At 40.8% G+C, this 15627-nt stretch overlaps 1 protein-coding gene across 3 annotated transcripts in view; it reads left to right on the forward strand.

Moving 5' to 3' along the window:
• FUT9 (fucosyltransferase 9) overlaps positions 1–15627 on the forward strand; it is a 285138-nt gene that overhangs the window by 179109 nt on the left and 90402 nt on the right. For all 3 annotated transcript variants that reach the window (XM_040350122.1, XM_040350123.1, XM_040350121.1), the window contains exon 2: positions 15460–15616. The gene's annotated coding sequence lies outside the window, so the exon portion shown is untranslated. The remainder of the gene's footprint in view (positions 1–15459; positions 15617–15627) is intronic.

Below are 15627 nucleotides of genomic sequence, written 5' to 3' on the forward strand. Positions count from 1 at the left end.
ACTTACGCAAGCAACGTGCCAAGATTCTCCTTCAGCAATAATTTGGTCCCGGAAATGTAGTATTTGCTGCACTCTGGTCACAGATAATAGAACATATGACCCCATGCAATTTTGGGAGTGAAGATATTGTAAAATCTGTGGTTTGATCAACTCCAGCATGCTATATGGGTAGACTTTTGGACACTCTACACTTTACTATGAGAATTTAACAGAGTAAGTATCATACCTTTAAAACAAATATTATCTGCAGCATTTATGCTATATATAGATATAGGGGTAGATCCACAAAGAAATTACGCCGGCGTATCTATTGATACGCTGGCATCATTTCAAAATTCCCGCGTCGTATCTTTGTTTTGAATCCTCAAAACAAGATACGACGGCATCTCGGCTAGATCCGACAGGCGTACGTCTTCGTACGCCGTCGGATCTTAGATGCAATTTTTCGGCGCCCGCTAGGTGGCGTTTCCTTTGAAATCCGCGTTGAGTATGCAAATTAGCTATTTCTGACGATCCACGAACGTACGACCGGCCGTCGCATTTTTTTACGTCGTTTCCGTTCGGCTTTTTCCGGTGTATAGTTAAAGCTGCTATATGGTGGCGTACTCAATGTTAAGTATGGCCGTCGTTCCCGCCTCGCATTTTAAATTTTTTACGTCGTTTGCGTAAGTCGTCCGTGAATGGGGCTGGACGCCATTTACGTTCACGTCGAAAACAATGACGTCCTTGCGAATGAAAATAAAACACGCCCCCTACCCGCCGAAATTTGAATTCCGTGCCCTTACGCCACGAGAGATACACTACGCCGCCGTAACTTATGGCGCAAATTATTTCAGGATTCAAACCAACAAAAAGTAAGTTACAGCGGCGTAGATGTATGTGGATCTGCCCCAGTGTCTGCACAAACTATGAAGACAAATAACAATGCTTAAAAATCTATCTATCTATCTATCTATCTATCTATCTATCTATCTATCTATATGTTGTGATATCTATCTAGAGATATATAGATCTATATATAGATATATCTATCTCTATAACATGTGTATATGTTGCACTGACTTTATTTTTCAAAAAAATGTACACCCCTACAAGGAAGAGTTGAAATAGCTAATGGTACTTGTCCTTTTCTCCTCCCTAAGTATAATTATTTAGGTTTAGCTTTTTTTAAATAGTGCTTAAAATAGTACTTATTGGAAGGGTTAAAAAAAATGTCTGAAATGTCTGTCATGAAATTGCATGGCTGTGATACACACTTCAAGACAAGCTTAAGAGCCCTGTCCAAATCCAGAGATTTCCCTTAGCATTAGACGATTTATCCAATTAGGACGAGGCAGTGCTGTAAGCTGATGGTTTTAGCATTCAGCTACTAGCACTGTGGAAGGATGGCTCTGTATTCATTTTGATCTGGTAAAAGCACAGTTATGCTTTTACTGCATATCTCAGATCTTCTGGCTTCAGGTAGCATTCTCCCAAAATATAAAAATCAATACTGCTTACAGAACAGACAGCAAGGTTTACAGCTTGTGAGATCTGTCTGCGTGAGTGACACTACTTTTCATCTGCTGAGTACATCATTTGATGGACTATAATAATAATGCATATTTGGTCAACTAAAATTTCGGAATATAAAAAAGCATTCCAAAGTGCAAATATACACCTTCTAGTTTATTGATGGTCTTCCTCCTGGATGGTGTATATGCCTCAGAGCAACTTAAAGTATATGTGCTGTGCCTCATATAATTAAATGGCTGATGGTGCTCTATCAATGCACTGTGTGTGTCTGTGCATTGGAGCTTGCAATGGAACTGAGAGGTGTGCATACCCCACTGTAAAAAGGCTGTCATTAACTGCATTCAGTATCAACTGGCTGGTAGCTAATAGTATTGATTCCCTATTGCTGATCACTGTTAGTGGACACAAATCTACTGACAGTGGATATTAAACACTGCTTTACCATGAAAGCCTGTCCTACTATGTTTATTCCTATGACTATCCTGTACAACTGATCTGCACATTAGAATAAAAAGAACATTTTAGGGTTCAGGTATGTAAATATTTTATGATATTGTTAAATATGTTGTTGAGTAATACATGTTCTGTTCATAAGGTATACACAATTGATATGCTCTTCACTCAAAGATAAAACTGCATTCACAATTTCATATTGTTCCTACTTTCACCTGTTAATGCATTGTAAAGGTCCCATTCACTTGAATAGAAAAGTGCATGTCAACAAGATAGAAATCTGTGTGAACCTTCTCCATTTAGAAATATTGTCATATCAAATGTGGCGGGTCTTGTAGTGATCTTTCAGTGTAGATGGAGAGTTCCTGCTGATGCTCAGACTCATTTGAGGTATGGCTTGAATCTTCTTACATTGCTTAATACTTCATATGTGCGTCCTTTATGGCCTCTCAGGGCTGAAATCTTTTTCATTCTCCTTTTTCATTCGTAGAAGTTGTAGTACGGCTTTTTATGAATGTAACAGAAGGGTGGGCATAGTCTCTTAATGAGATTCTGTGACAGCCTGTTAGTTCTATTAAACCCCATGGCACCGGAGGATTGCAGTGATGGTGACGGTATAAGTGGTGGGGGAAGGACAGATAAGGATTTTCAGTAACAGAAAAGGAATCAATACAAGGAACACATCCTACTGACTAAATTTTGTCCTGTGTGCTGATTAACGTTTATACTGACCTCTGGATCCCCCAAAAAAAAAAAAACAGTCCTTAAATAAATATATTTGACCCTCTTTGCTTAAATTGAGAACAATGAAGCTTCCCTTGTCTTTTTTTGTAACAATTGCTGACTAGTGCAATGTATCACTTTTTTTTCTTCTTCATAGGACAGGGATTGCTTTAATGGAAAAATGCAGCTGTAATTGCTGTTTTGTTCATACGTTTAGTAGTCAAATCAATTTCTAAGAAGGCAGACTAGAATGCCATAAAATGCCATGCTCATCATTACAATTTTATATATTACAAACAGCTTCCTTGAGTCTTACCCTTTCATATCATGAAATGAGTTCATTAAACTCTAGCTACTGTGAGAACATTTTTTTTAGAAATGGAGAACACGATTGGATATTACAAGTCAAACCAAGCTAGGGTGAAAATGACTTCATAAGTAAAGCACTAAACAATGTATTTGATGTATACTCATAGTTCAGCAACTCTAATAAAAGGATCAGTGCTTCTCCCAAAGGGTAAAAATTCAGGTCTATATATAGGGCCATATTCTCGTACAGCGGCGTATCTTTGTGGCGGCGTAACATATCCGATTTACGTTACGCCTCCGCAACTTAGACGGGCAAGTGCTGCATTCTCAAAGCACTTGCTCCGTAAGTTGCGGCGGCGTAGCGTAAATCGGCCGGCGTAAGCCCGCCTAATTCAAATTTGGAACAGGGGGGCATGTTCTATGTAAATGTTCTGTGACCCGACGTGATTGACGTTTTTTCACGAACGGCGCATGCGCCGTCCGTGGAAATCTCCCAGTGTGCATTGCTCCTAATACGCCGCAAGGACGTATTGGTTTTGACGTGAACGTAAATTACGTCCAGCCCCATTCACGGACGAGTTACGCAAACAACGTAACATTTTCAAATTTCGTCGCGGAAACGACGGCCATACTTAACATTGGTACGCCGCACTTACGCCACCATATAGCAGGGGTAACTATACGCCAGGAAAAGCCTAACGTAAACGGCGTAACTGTACTGCGTCGGCCAGGCGTACGACAGACTTACGCCTGTCGGATCTAAGGGAAATCTATGCGTAACTGATTCTAAGAATCAGGCGCATAGATACGACGGCGCAACTCAGAGATACGACGGCGTATCTGGAGATACGCCGTCGTATCTCCTCTGAGAATCTGGCCCATAATGTGCAGATTTTTTGCAAAAAATACACAAATTTGCAGGCTATTTAACCAGCATAAAGTGCTTGAGCATGAACAATGCGCTAGTGTCCACATCATTCCATAATTCTATATATAAACACAGTACATTTTTTATGAAAATGGAAATGAAATCAAATGAAAAACTTTAAAATTAGTACATGCACTCAGAAACAGCAATAAACAAGTAATAATAGAATGTTCTACAAGAAAAAGTGCAGAAAAAGAGGAAAATCAGAGTATGTCTAAAAATATTATTGAATTTGAAAAATCTGAAAATATTGAAACTAAAAATAATAACCAAGAAAAAAAGAAGATAACGGGGGTAGCTGACTTAAACAGCTATACTCAACTTATGGACTTATAATGTTAAGCACATCTGTGTAAAACATCCAATGTATGACAAGGTAATGCTATCACTTCATCAGGCACTGTGAAGAGCAGGCACAAAGTTTACTTTGTTGGGGTGGACTGCACATGTACTAAATGTACTAATTATAAAGTTTTTATTTTCATGACATGTATATAATAAATGTACTGTATCTGTTTATAGCTTTATGGAATTATGTAAATACTAGCGCATTGTTTAGTGCCTAAGCATTTGCTGGTTATATAGCCTGTATATTTGTATATGTAGCAAAAATTCTACACATTATATATAGACCTGAGTTTTTTACCTTTTAAGAGAAGCACTACTCCCTTCATTAGAATCGCTGAACTATGTGTATGCATCAAATAAATTGTTTAGTGCTTTACTAATGAAGTCATTTTCACTCTAACTTGGTTTGACTTAAAATACCCAATCAGGTTCAGGAGGAGTTTTCCATTTTTTCTCCATGAGAAAATATACAAGACCTAATGCCGCATACACACGATCGGTTCGTCTGATGAAAACGGTCTGATGGACCGTTTTTATCAGACGAACCGATTGTGTGTGGGACCCATCGGTTTGTTATCCATCGGTGAAAAAAACTAGGATCTTTTTTTTAAATTATCTGATGGTTAAAAAAACAATAGAAAAAAAACGATCGTCTGTGGGCACGTCCATCGGTTAAAAATCCACGCATGCTCAGAATCAAGTCGACGCATGCTTGGAAGCATTGAACATCATTTTTCTCAGCACGTCGTTGTGTTTTACGTCACCGCGTTCTGACACGATCGTTTTTTCAACTGATTGTGTGTAAGTACGACTGATGAAAGTCAGCTTCATCGGATATCTGATGAAAAAATCAATCAGACCATTGTCATCGGATGAACCGATCGTGTGTACAGGGCATAACACATTTCGCGGTCCAGTGCATAAACTTTATGGCTTCATTCCAGCATTGAAAAGCATGTAGAGAAATACAAAACATTTAAAGAAGGGTAGCTGCCAATGACTTTGGATATGATGACAATAGAGATTCTTCAAATGGCTTAGTATTTTATATGAACAATGCCCCAATATGTAGATAGGAGATCTGCAAACTTAGAATATTATAACTTTTCAATCTATCAAAGCACTGGAAAGAGCAAAGCATCTATACGAGAAAAGGCCAATAATCAGCACAATAAACAGTTATGTCGCGTACACACAATGGGCCAGATCCTCAAAAGAGATACGCAGACTTAACTGCTGTTCAGTCTGTGTCTAACTTTGGAAACGATCCTCAAAAGGCTTTTTCCAAAGTTAGGCAGAAGATCAGGCATGTGTAATTGAATTACACTGCCGAATCTTAGGATGCAGTACCGCATCCGCCGCTGGGGGCATTTCGAGTCGAAATGCCGTTTCTAGTATGCAAATTAGCACTTAAGGCGATCCACAAAGCTTTCCAGCTTCGTTTTTTCGCCGTAAGTGTTATTTTTTATTAAGTGTAAAACTAGGGCTGATGTTACAAAGTGTAAACTAGTCACACCATGTAAAAGCCCATTCCAGCGACGGCATTTGGTATGCATTCCCGAGGGAGAACTCCACGGCAATTTGTAAAAACAAAACCGGCATGGGTTCCCCCCCAGGAGCATACCAGGCCCTTAGGTCTGGTATGGGTTGTAAGGGGACCCCCCTACGCCGAAAAATCGACGTAGGGGGTCCCCCTACAATCCATACCAGACCTGTATCCAAAGCACGCTACCCGGCCGGTCAGGAAGGGAGTGGGGACGAGCGAGCGCCCCCCCCTCCTGAGCCGTGCCAGGCCGCATGCCCTCAACATGGGGGGGTTGGGTGCTCTGGGGCAGGGGGGCGCACTGCGGGCCCCCCCACCTCAGAGCACCCTGTCCCCATGTTGATGAGGACAGGACCTCTTCCCGACAACCCTTGCCATTGGTTGTCGGGGTCTGCGTGCGGGGGCTTATCGGAATCTGGGAGTCCCCTCAAATAAGGGGGCCCCCAGATACCGGCCCCCCACCCTAAGTGAATGGATATGGGGTACATCGTACCCCTATCCATTCACCTGTAGGCAAAAAGTTAAAGTTAGTAAACACACAACACAAGGCTTTTTAAAATAATTTATAATTCTGCTCCGGATGCCCCCCCTGTCTTCTTTATTAGCTCTATTAGCAGGGGGGGCTTCTTCTTGGTTGTGAATGTCACCGGCGCAAAAGAAAATAAATAAATAAATAAATGTGAACCGTGATCTGCTGCAGTACTGTGTGCCCTTAGTGGGGGTCAATAGTGCATGAGGAAGAAAAGTGTTACTGCGCTGATCTAATTATCCAGAGGTATTAAATCTCTGGGAGTATGGACATAAGTGAAATATCAGGGCCACAATGTACCCAATCTTAAATGTGAATAACCTGGATACAAACAATATATAAAAAAATATGAGAAATATATGAGTCATACAAATGTGACACAGTGATTTCAAACTTGAATCGTATATCTAGATCAGTGTGTCAGCATACAATCCATATGCCACAGTGCTTCTATGAGAAAAATGGCTGTTGCTACTACTGACCAACCAAATAGTGAAAACAATACGAAAGATATTACAAAAAATATTGTGTATATATGTGTATAAAACTACAATATGCAGTATGCCAACTGCACCGTGAGTTGTCCAATAACCGATATTGGAACAAAATAAATATCAAAAAAGTAAAATAATTATCAAACAACCATACAAATGTGCAATGTGCTGACTGCACTTAAAAATAGTCCAAATGGCAGGCAATCTTGCGCTTATACAATAGGTTCCAGCAAACACAAGGTTCAATGTTGGTAGTACTGTGTAGAGGAAAGTGCCGCTATCTCTTCCACCCGACAAAGATGTGCCACCATCACCAATGGTTAAAATCAACACTCACCAGACCCCAGATATTATTAGGCTCCAAAGTGGTGTCTTTTCTTTGTCCGTCAGTGGGTGTTGCCTCCTTTTCCCTTTTACAAGGTGTCATCAATTCCTCAAAAACAAGGGGCTCATCATGGTGTAGTATATTAAAATATGTATTTATTTAAAAAAGGTAAAAAAATATAACACTTACAATATAAAGTGCCTCTGACCGGCACTGAGTGTCTTTGGCAGTGTCAACCGTTAAAAGCCGCTGACCAGCATTTAAATGGCGTCCTAAGAGGTGTGCTTGCCCCGCTGTGCTCCGCATGTATTGCTACAAGGGTCCGGGCGCGCTGGTGTGCTGCACCCTCTATGTGCGTGTCCAAACAGCCTCTACGCGTTTCGCTAATTGCGTCGTCAGGAGAGCACCCACGTGCACCCACCACGTGGGTACCTGCCGGAGCATGATGGGACGGTGATGCCTATATAAATGGGATGCAAGGCGCGCTTCCGTCATTACAGCGACAAGAGGCGACGAGGCAACATCGGAAGAAGGGAAGAGAAGACCCTGACGTCACAGAAGACCGCGCCGGCTGCCTGTTAGAAATTGAGCTAACACACACAGATAGCAGGCAGCCAGCGCTGAAGAAGAAGGCACCGGACATCTGCAGAAGAACCGGGGTTCGCCGAGTCAACAGCGGAAGAGGGGAGAAGATGGAAGAAGCCCCCCGGAGTCCGGAGAAGCCCCCCCCGGAGAGCGGAAGAAGAAACCCCCCCCGGAGAGCGGAGAAGACCCCCGGAGAGTGGAAGAAGAAGCCCCCCCTGCTAATAGAGCTAATAAAGAAGACAGGGGGGGCATCCGGAGCAGAATAATAAATTATTTTAAAAAGCCTTGTGTTGTGTGTTTACTAACTTTAACTTTTTGCCTACAGGTGAATGGATAGGGGTATGATGTACCCCATATCCATTCACTTAGGGTGGGGGGCCGGTATCTGGGGGCCCCCTTATTTGAGGGGACTCCCAGATTCCGATAAGCCCCCGCCCGCAGACCCCGACAACCAATGGCAAGGGTTGTCGGGAAGAGGTCCTGTCCTCATCAACATGGGGACAGGGTGCTCTGAGGTGGGGGGGCCCGCAGTGCGCCCCCCTGCCCCAGAGCACCCAACCCCCCCATGTTGAGGGCATGCGGCCTGGCACGGCTCAGGAGGGGGGGGGCGCTCGCTCGTCCCCACTCCCTTCCTGACCGGCCGGGTAGCGTGCTTTGGATACGGGTCTGGTATGGATTGTAGGGGGACCCCCTACGTCGATTTTTCGGCATAGGGGGGTCTCCTTACAACCCATACCAGACCTAAGGGCCTGGTATGCTCCTGGGGGGTGAACCCATGCCGTTTTTTTCTTTGAAAATTGGCATGGAGTTCTCCCTCAGGAATGCATGCCGAGCGACGCTGTCATTTTTTTTTTTTTCCCGACGCAACTTTTTTAAGCCGTCGCGATCCTCAAAACTCGGCGTAACATAAATTCGCGCATGCGCAGTACGGCCGGCGCGGGAGCGCGCCTCATTTAAATGGGACTCGCCCCATTTGAATAGGAACGCCTTGCGCCGGCGGAATTTTAGTTACACAGCCTGAAATTTCTAGATAAGTGCTTTGTGGATCGGGCACTTAGGTAGAAACTTTAAGGCAGTGTAACTTAAATGGGATTTTTTAAGTTACGCCAGGTTTTTGTGGATCTGGCCCAATGTTTTTCAATATGAGAAAAATGCAATTTTTTTAATTGGTCGTGAAAAACGGTCGTGTGTAGGCTCCAGAGCATGTTTCTCAACGAGAAAAATGGGCGTTAAAAATTTAGAACCTGCTCTATTTTTTCTTGTCGTTTTTCACGTCGTAAAAAACGGTCGTGTGTACGCTTTAACTAGGGGGGGATGCACATGCTCAGAAGCAAGTTATGAGACGGGGAAATTAGCACAAGCAGCCCAAAGGGTGGCGCCAATTCGAATGGAACTTCCCCTTTATAGTGCCGCCGTATGTGTTGTACATCACCGCACTTTGCTCAAGCATTTTTTTTCACGAACGTGTGTATGCAAGGCAGGCTTGAGAGGAATCACGTTGAGAAAAACGTTGTTTTTTTCAATGACATGAATAACGGTCGTGTGTACGCAGCATCAGGAAGAGAGAAAGAAAAAGTCAAGGAAGAGCAAGAAGGGAAAAGCAAACTGGGCAGTATGGAAGGAGACCTAGGAAACTTCCGGGGAGAATGCAGGGAACTTTAAGGGTGGACAGAACTGAATAAGCATAAATTATGCCCATGGGTCTCACGTCTCCTCTAACTTTCATACCCTCCATTTTTTTCTAATTTTCACATACCATCAGATGGACTGGAGTCTAGATGGATTGGGGGGAATGTTATTTCCCTTACAGTGCTGATGTTGGGTGTAGTGTTGTCATTACCTCTGATGTGTCATGTTGAGAGGTGCAATCTTCTTTTAAGTGTTTTTAAGTATTTATAATAAAGATTGTTATTTTTGATATGTTATTGTTGTGTGGGTAATTACTTTTTTCAGAAGTGTTGATATAATTTCCTGTATTTAACCCAAAAACAGCTGCAGAGCTTTACGTTGCAAATAAAATAACTTAGGTTACGATATCCAATACACCGTATGATAAAGAAGGTTGAGTCCTCTTTCTTTTTTATCTTGGCAAATGGTTTTGGTAAGTAGATCACCTTAAGTGAACAAAAAATTGTGGGCAAAGTAAAAGCCAGTGGAGCACAGACATCAAATGTAACAAGACCTACTCTATGTAATCTCAAGCACTGCTGGAGAGAAGTAAACAACATCTCAACCATCTTCTGCTTAATGCTCACTTCTAGTTTCTGCAAAAGATTGATTTCCTCTGCAGTATGATAGCAAAGCAAGTGTCCACTATGCCGGTGGACCAGATCTCTGGTTTGATCTCTGGAGCCAAGCATTTGCCTTTTACCAAAATAAAATATATATATTTTTTTACAATTGTTAGAGGATATTTGAAATTAAATGTCCTTAGCTTACAGAGTATGTAGTAAACATTTCAAAGTCATTTTGAAGCATTAATCTGCCCCAGGCCAAGTCAAAGATTTTTACTTGTTGCCAACATGGAATGTCCCCGTGCTGAATGAGGACATATTTGTCATTATATAAGGTCCACTGCATCTGGATATAGCTACAAATTTGCTGAGTCATATTTGATTTTTCATAATTAGATGTCAGAGCATGTATTTCATAATACTATATTTTGATAAGTGTTTTTTATTATTTTGTACTATTTTTATTTCCCTGGGTTCCTGAGCATAAATGTTCTTTTTATCTTCTCAATGGTAAACGTTTCAAAGCTGAAACTAATTTTACATATTGCTGACAGGGAGTCTAGTGAATCAATAGCTCAGTGATTTTACAATATGACGTTAGTGCCGGAGTTACAAGCAGTTTAATGTTTTTCTCAAGGTTACAGTATCTTGTGATGAAACACACTCAAGGTTTTCTTGATGAGGATAAACTTGGAGGACATATTTTAACATGAAATTAACGGACATCACTACATAAAGTAATGTTAAACAATGTAGGTATGCAGGTTGTTCTTTTAAACATAAAGCCATGTACTATTCTGTGATAATGGCAACAAATACATTTGGGTTCTAATTGTTATTAACCTGTTGACCACTGGGCACTTAAACCCCCTTCCTAACCAAGATTACAGTAATTTTCAGCTTTCGGTGCTCTCACAATTTGAATGACAATTACTCAGTCATACAACACTGTACCCATATGAATTTGTTGTCCTTTTTATCCACACAAATAGAGCTTTCTTTTGGTGGTATTTAATCACTGTTGGGTTTTTTATTTTTTGCGCTATAAAAGAAAAAAGACTGAAAATTCTGTAAAAAAATATATATATTTTTCTCGTTTCTGTTATAAAATTTAGAAATTTTTTAATTTTTCTTCATAAATTTTGGCCAAAATTTATACTGCTACATATCTATGGTAAAAAAAAGTACAAATTGGTGAATACTATTTGGTCTTTGTGAAAGTTATAGAGTCCAAGCTATGGTGCCAATATCTGAAAATTGATCACACCTGAAGTACTGACAGCCTCTCATTTCTTGAGACCCTAACATGCCAGAAAAGTACAAATACCCCCCAAATGACCCATTTTTGGAAAGAAGACATTCCAATGTATTTAGAAAGAGGCATGGTGAGTTTTTTTTAAGTTGTCGGTTTTTTTCTCACAATTCTTTGCAAAATCAAGATTGTTTTTTATTTTTTATTTTTTTCTTCACAACATTTTCATATTAGCGGGTTATTTTTCACACACAGCATATGCATACCACAAATTACACCCCAAAACACATTTTGCTATTATTCCCGAGTATGGTGATAGCACATGTGTGAGACTTTTACACAGCATGGCCACATACAGAGGCCCGACATGCAGGGAGCACCTTCAGGCGTTCTGGAGCACCCAAGCCAATTCTGACATTTCTCTCCTACATGTAAAAATCATCATTTATTTGCTAGAAAATTACATAGAACCCCAAAACATTATATATGCTTTTTTTAGCAAAGACCCTAGAGAATACAATGGCGGTCATTACTTTTTTAAAAAATTTTCTCGCACGATATTTGCGCAGCAATTTTTCGAACGCGTTAAAAAAATAGTTTTGTGCTTAAAAAAATAAAAAAAAACAGTAAAGTTAGCCCAATGTTTTTGCATAATATGAAGTTACGCCAAGTAAATAGATACCCAACATGTCACCCTTCAAAATTGCACACGCTCATGGAATAGCGCCAAACTTCGCTACTTAAAAATCCCCATAGGCAACGCTTTAAATATTTTTACTGGTTACATGTTTTGAGTTACGGAGGAGGGCCAAAATCATTGCTCTCACTCTAACGTTCGCAGAGATACCTCACATGTGTAGCTTGAACACATCCACATCCACACTTCCACATTTCGGCGGGAATTACGTATACGTTCGCTTCTGCATGCGAGCAGATGGAATCAGGGGCACTTTAAAAATAAAATAAAAATGTATTGTTCATTTTACTTTATTTATTTTAGTTTGACACTTTTTTCCCCAAAAATACTAGGGCTGTGCAAATTAACTTTTAATTAATCGATTAATCTTTAATTTTTTTGATTGATCAAAATATTTTTGTTCGATTAAAATTCTTTTGATTGGTACTCACCTCTCCGCCGGCTTCTGGGCCTTCAGGGAGTTCCGTCGGAGATCCAGTAACGTCACGGACACCGGAGGGGCTTGCCGTGTCCATCTGAAGGGCTCCTTTGCTGTGCCTTCATATCTGCATGCCGGCGGGACCTTACTATCTGCCACACGCAAGGGCTGTTACACTTCCCTCTATCACTTCCCTCTATCAACCTGGGATTCTACAACCATCTACTGGGAGTTGTGATAGTTCCCTTCATGGGAAATCTACATGCCAACGGACTAATGTTAACCTCTCCTCATCTGGATTCAGCAGTGGTATCGTTGTACACATTTTTATGCCAGTATCATACTTGGCTACATGTTTTAATGTCTGCTTTTGGTACCGTTTGGTATTACTCGCACCATTTTTACAGTTTATGTAGCTACATCGATTTTATCTCCAGTGCAATATTTATTTGTTTACCTACTTAAAGACTATACAAGTTTTAATGCTATTCCCATCGAGCTCTGCCTTTGTGTGTTTTGTGTATCCCGCTATCCATTTTCCAGTTGTTGGTAGCTGCACTGGGAATCGGCCTGCAAGGAGATCAGCTAAAAGTAGTTGGATCTAAATGTGTGTGCGTTATAATTAATCGAAATTAGTCGATTAATCGATAAAAAAAAACGATTAATCGAACAGAATTTTTTTTTCAGTAACAGCCCTAAAAAATAATTTTTTGATCACTTCTATTCCTATTATAAGGAATTTAAACATCCCTTGTAATAGGAATATAGCATGACAGGTCCTTTTTACAGTGAGATGTGGGGTCAATAAGACCCCACATCTCACCTCTAGGCTGGGAAGCCTGAAATAAAAAAAAATGATCCTGGCTTCGATCGTAGCGGTGAGTCGGTAGAAACACCGGAGGGTAGCGGGAGGGGGGGCGTATTGCGGGGTATTAGAGTATTGCAGGGTATAGCGGAGTATTGCAGAGTATTGCACAGGGTATTGCGGAGTATTGCACAGGGTATTGGGGTATTGCAGAGTATTGCACAGGGTATTGCAGAGTATTGCACAGGGTATTGCGGTGTATTGCACAGGGTATTGTGGAGTATTGCACAGGGTATTGCGGAGTATTGCACAAGGCATTGCAGAGTATTGCACAGGGTATTGCAGAGTATTGCACAGGGTATTGCGGTGTATTGCACAGGGTATTGCGGTGTATTGCACAGGGTATTGCAGAGTATTGCACAGGGTATTGCAGAATATTGCACGGGGTATTGCAGAGTATTGCACAGGGTATTGCAGAGTATTGCACAGGGAATGTGCAATAAATGAAAAAGGAAAAAAAATTATTGTTCATTTTACTTAATTTATTTTAGTTTGACACTTTTTTCCCCAAAAATACATTTTTGATCACTTTTATTCCTATCATAAGGAATTTCACAGGGTATTGCGGTGTATTGCACAGGGTATTGCGGAGTATTGCACAGGGTATTGTGGTGTATTGCACAGGGTATTGTGGTGTATTGCACAGGGTATTGCAGAGTATTGCACACATTATTGCACAGGGTATTGCAGAGTATTGCACAGGGTATTGCAGAGTATTACACAGGGTATTGCAGAGTATTGCACAGGGTATTGCAGAGTATTGCACAGGGTATTGCACAGGGATGGCTGAGCATGGAGGGGTGGATGGCTGGATCTGTGACTGCAATTGTCACAGATCCAGCCCACAGCACTGCAGCTGCCACCCGATCCCTCCCCCTCTCCTCTCACACTGTACCGATCGGTACAGAGAGGGGAGAGAGGAACCGGCATCATCACATGTCGCCAGTTTGTTTGCAAGTGATCACTACGTCAGGGGGCGTGCGGGAGCAAGATTCTGGGAGGACGTCCACAGACGTCCTCTCAGAATAACTTGACCGCTCTGTAGACGTATTTTGGTTAAATAATGCAAGTGGTTAAATAATGCAATTATTTTAAGGAATTAAGTACCATATCATAAGTATATCACATTTTTTTTAACAACTTCTACATACCATAGTCATATTTTACTTATCCTCCTTTGGCAATACTGAAAATACCCAATATAATGCACATACATCCTTTGCAATATACTGTATATGTATATATTATTGCTTATTTCTACAAATTTTCTACAGTCTTCTTCTGGTATATCTGTAGGCTTGAAAAGTTTGTCTAACAAATATTATTGTTGAAGCCACGAGGTAGGTGGCATAACTAGTAAAGGTGGAGCATGGCGGTGGAACCTTGTTCGCTACAAGTGAGACCTGTTTGGATTTTTATCTATGCTTATTGCTTTTAAATAAATATGAATTTAATACTAGCTGGGGTGGTGAGGTTCTGGTCATTTAACGCTGAGGATTCTGCACCATTAGAGGCTTTTTTGTCTTTTTCATGTTATTTTGATTTGCTGGAGACTAATGTGGAGCCCACTTTGAAGCAGCTACATTGGGAGGATACTGCATTGGGCGCAGAATGAGTTATACCCTCACATAGCCTATCAGGATCAGTGTGGAGCCATCCCTAAAGTAGATTTGCACAGTGTGCAAGGCGTTTTTTACCCCCTGCAGGGTCTTACAAGGAGGTGAGCGTGCAGTGCACTTGGTGGTGGGAGCACATTACCAAGTGGTGTGGAGTCACAGCGAAGCACTATTGTTTATTTACCCACAATCTTTTTCACGTGGATAAGAAGACTCAATACTCTTATGTCACCTTTGGACTTTCATTTATTTTATGCACTGTTTAAATGTGACTGTTATATTTTTCACTTAATAATTCATTAATCAGCGCTGTTAAATGTATATATGTTAACAAATATTACTATTCATTTTTTTGGTGAATAAGAGTGAGTGAAACTACCATGAATGAGTCCAGAAGAGAGGTTCTTAACCATTAGTGTAGGCCAACCATATTCTCAACTTAGGCTGTGGAGGAACATCAGCAAGGTGTGAGGCAATTTCTGGATTGGTTTTATATTGTAAGAAATAGCAAGTGTGAGTTATTCAGGCTATAAGTTCTAATCATCCATTTACTTAATGCCTGATGATTTACTCCAATACATTAATGATGTTTAATACATTTTTCTATGTTCTTCTCTCTTTTTAGACCTCTAAATTCTACATGTACTCATGAATCTTGACTTCACCATAACTGAAAATGTCCAGCTGTTCTGAAAGTATGAGGGACCAAGCTACTTAAATTCTTTGTTGTCTAGCTAAGCTTCAAAAACCTGATGAATCCAAAGTAAGGACGTATTGTGAAGGTAATATTTTT

Source organism: Rana temporaria, chromosome 4 (assembly GCF_905171775.1).
Source record: "Rana temporaria chromosome 4, aRanTem1.1, whole genome shotgun sequence".
Taxonomy (NCBI): Eukaryota; Metazoa; Chordata; class Amphibia; order Anura; family Ranidae; genus Rana; species Rana temporaria.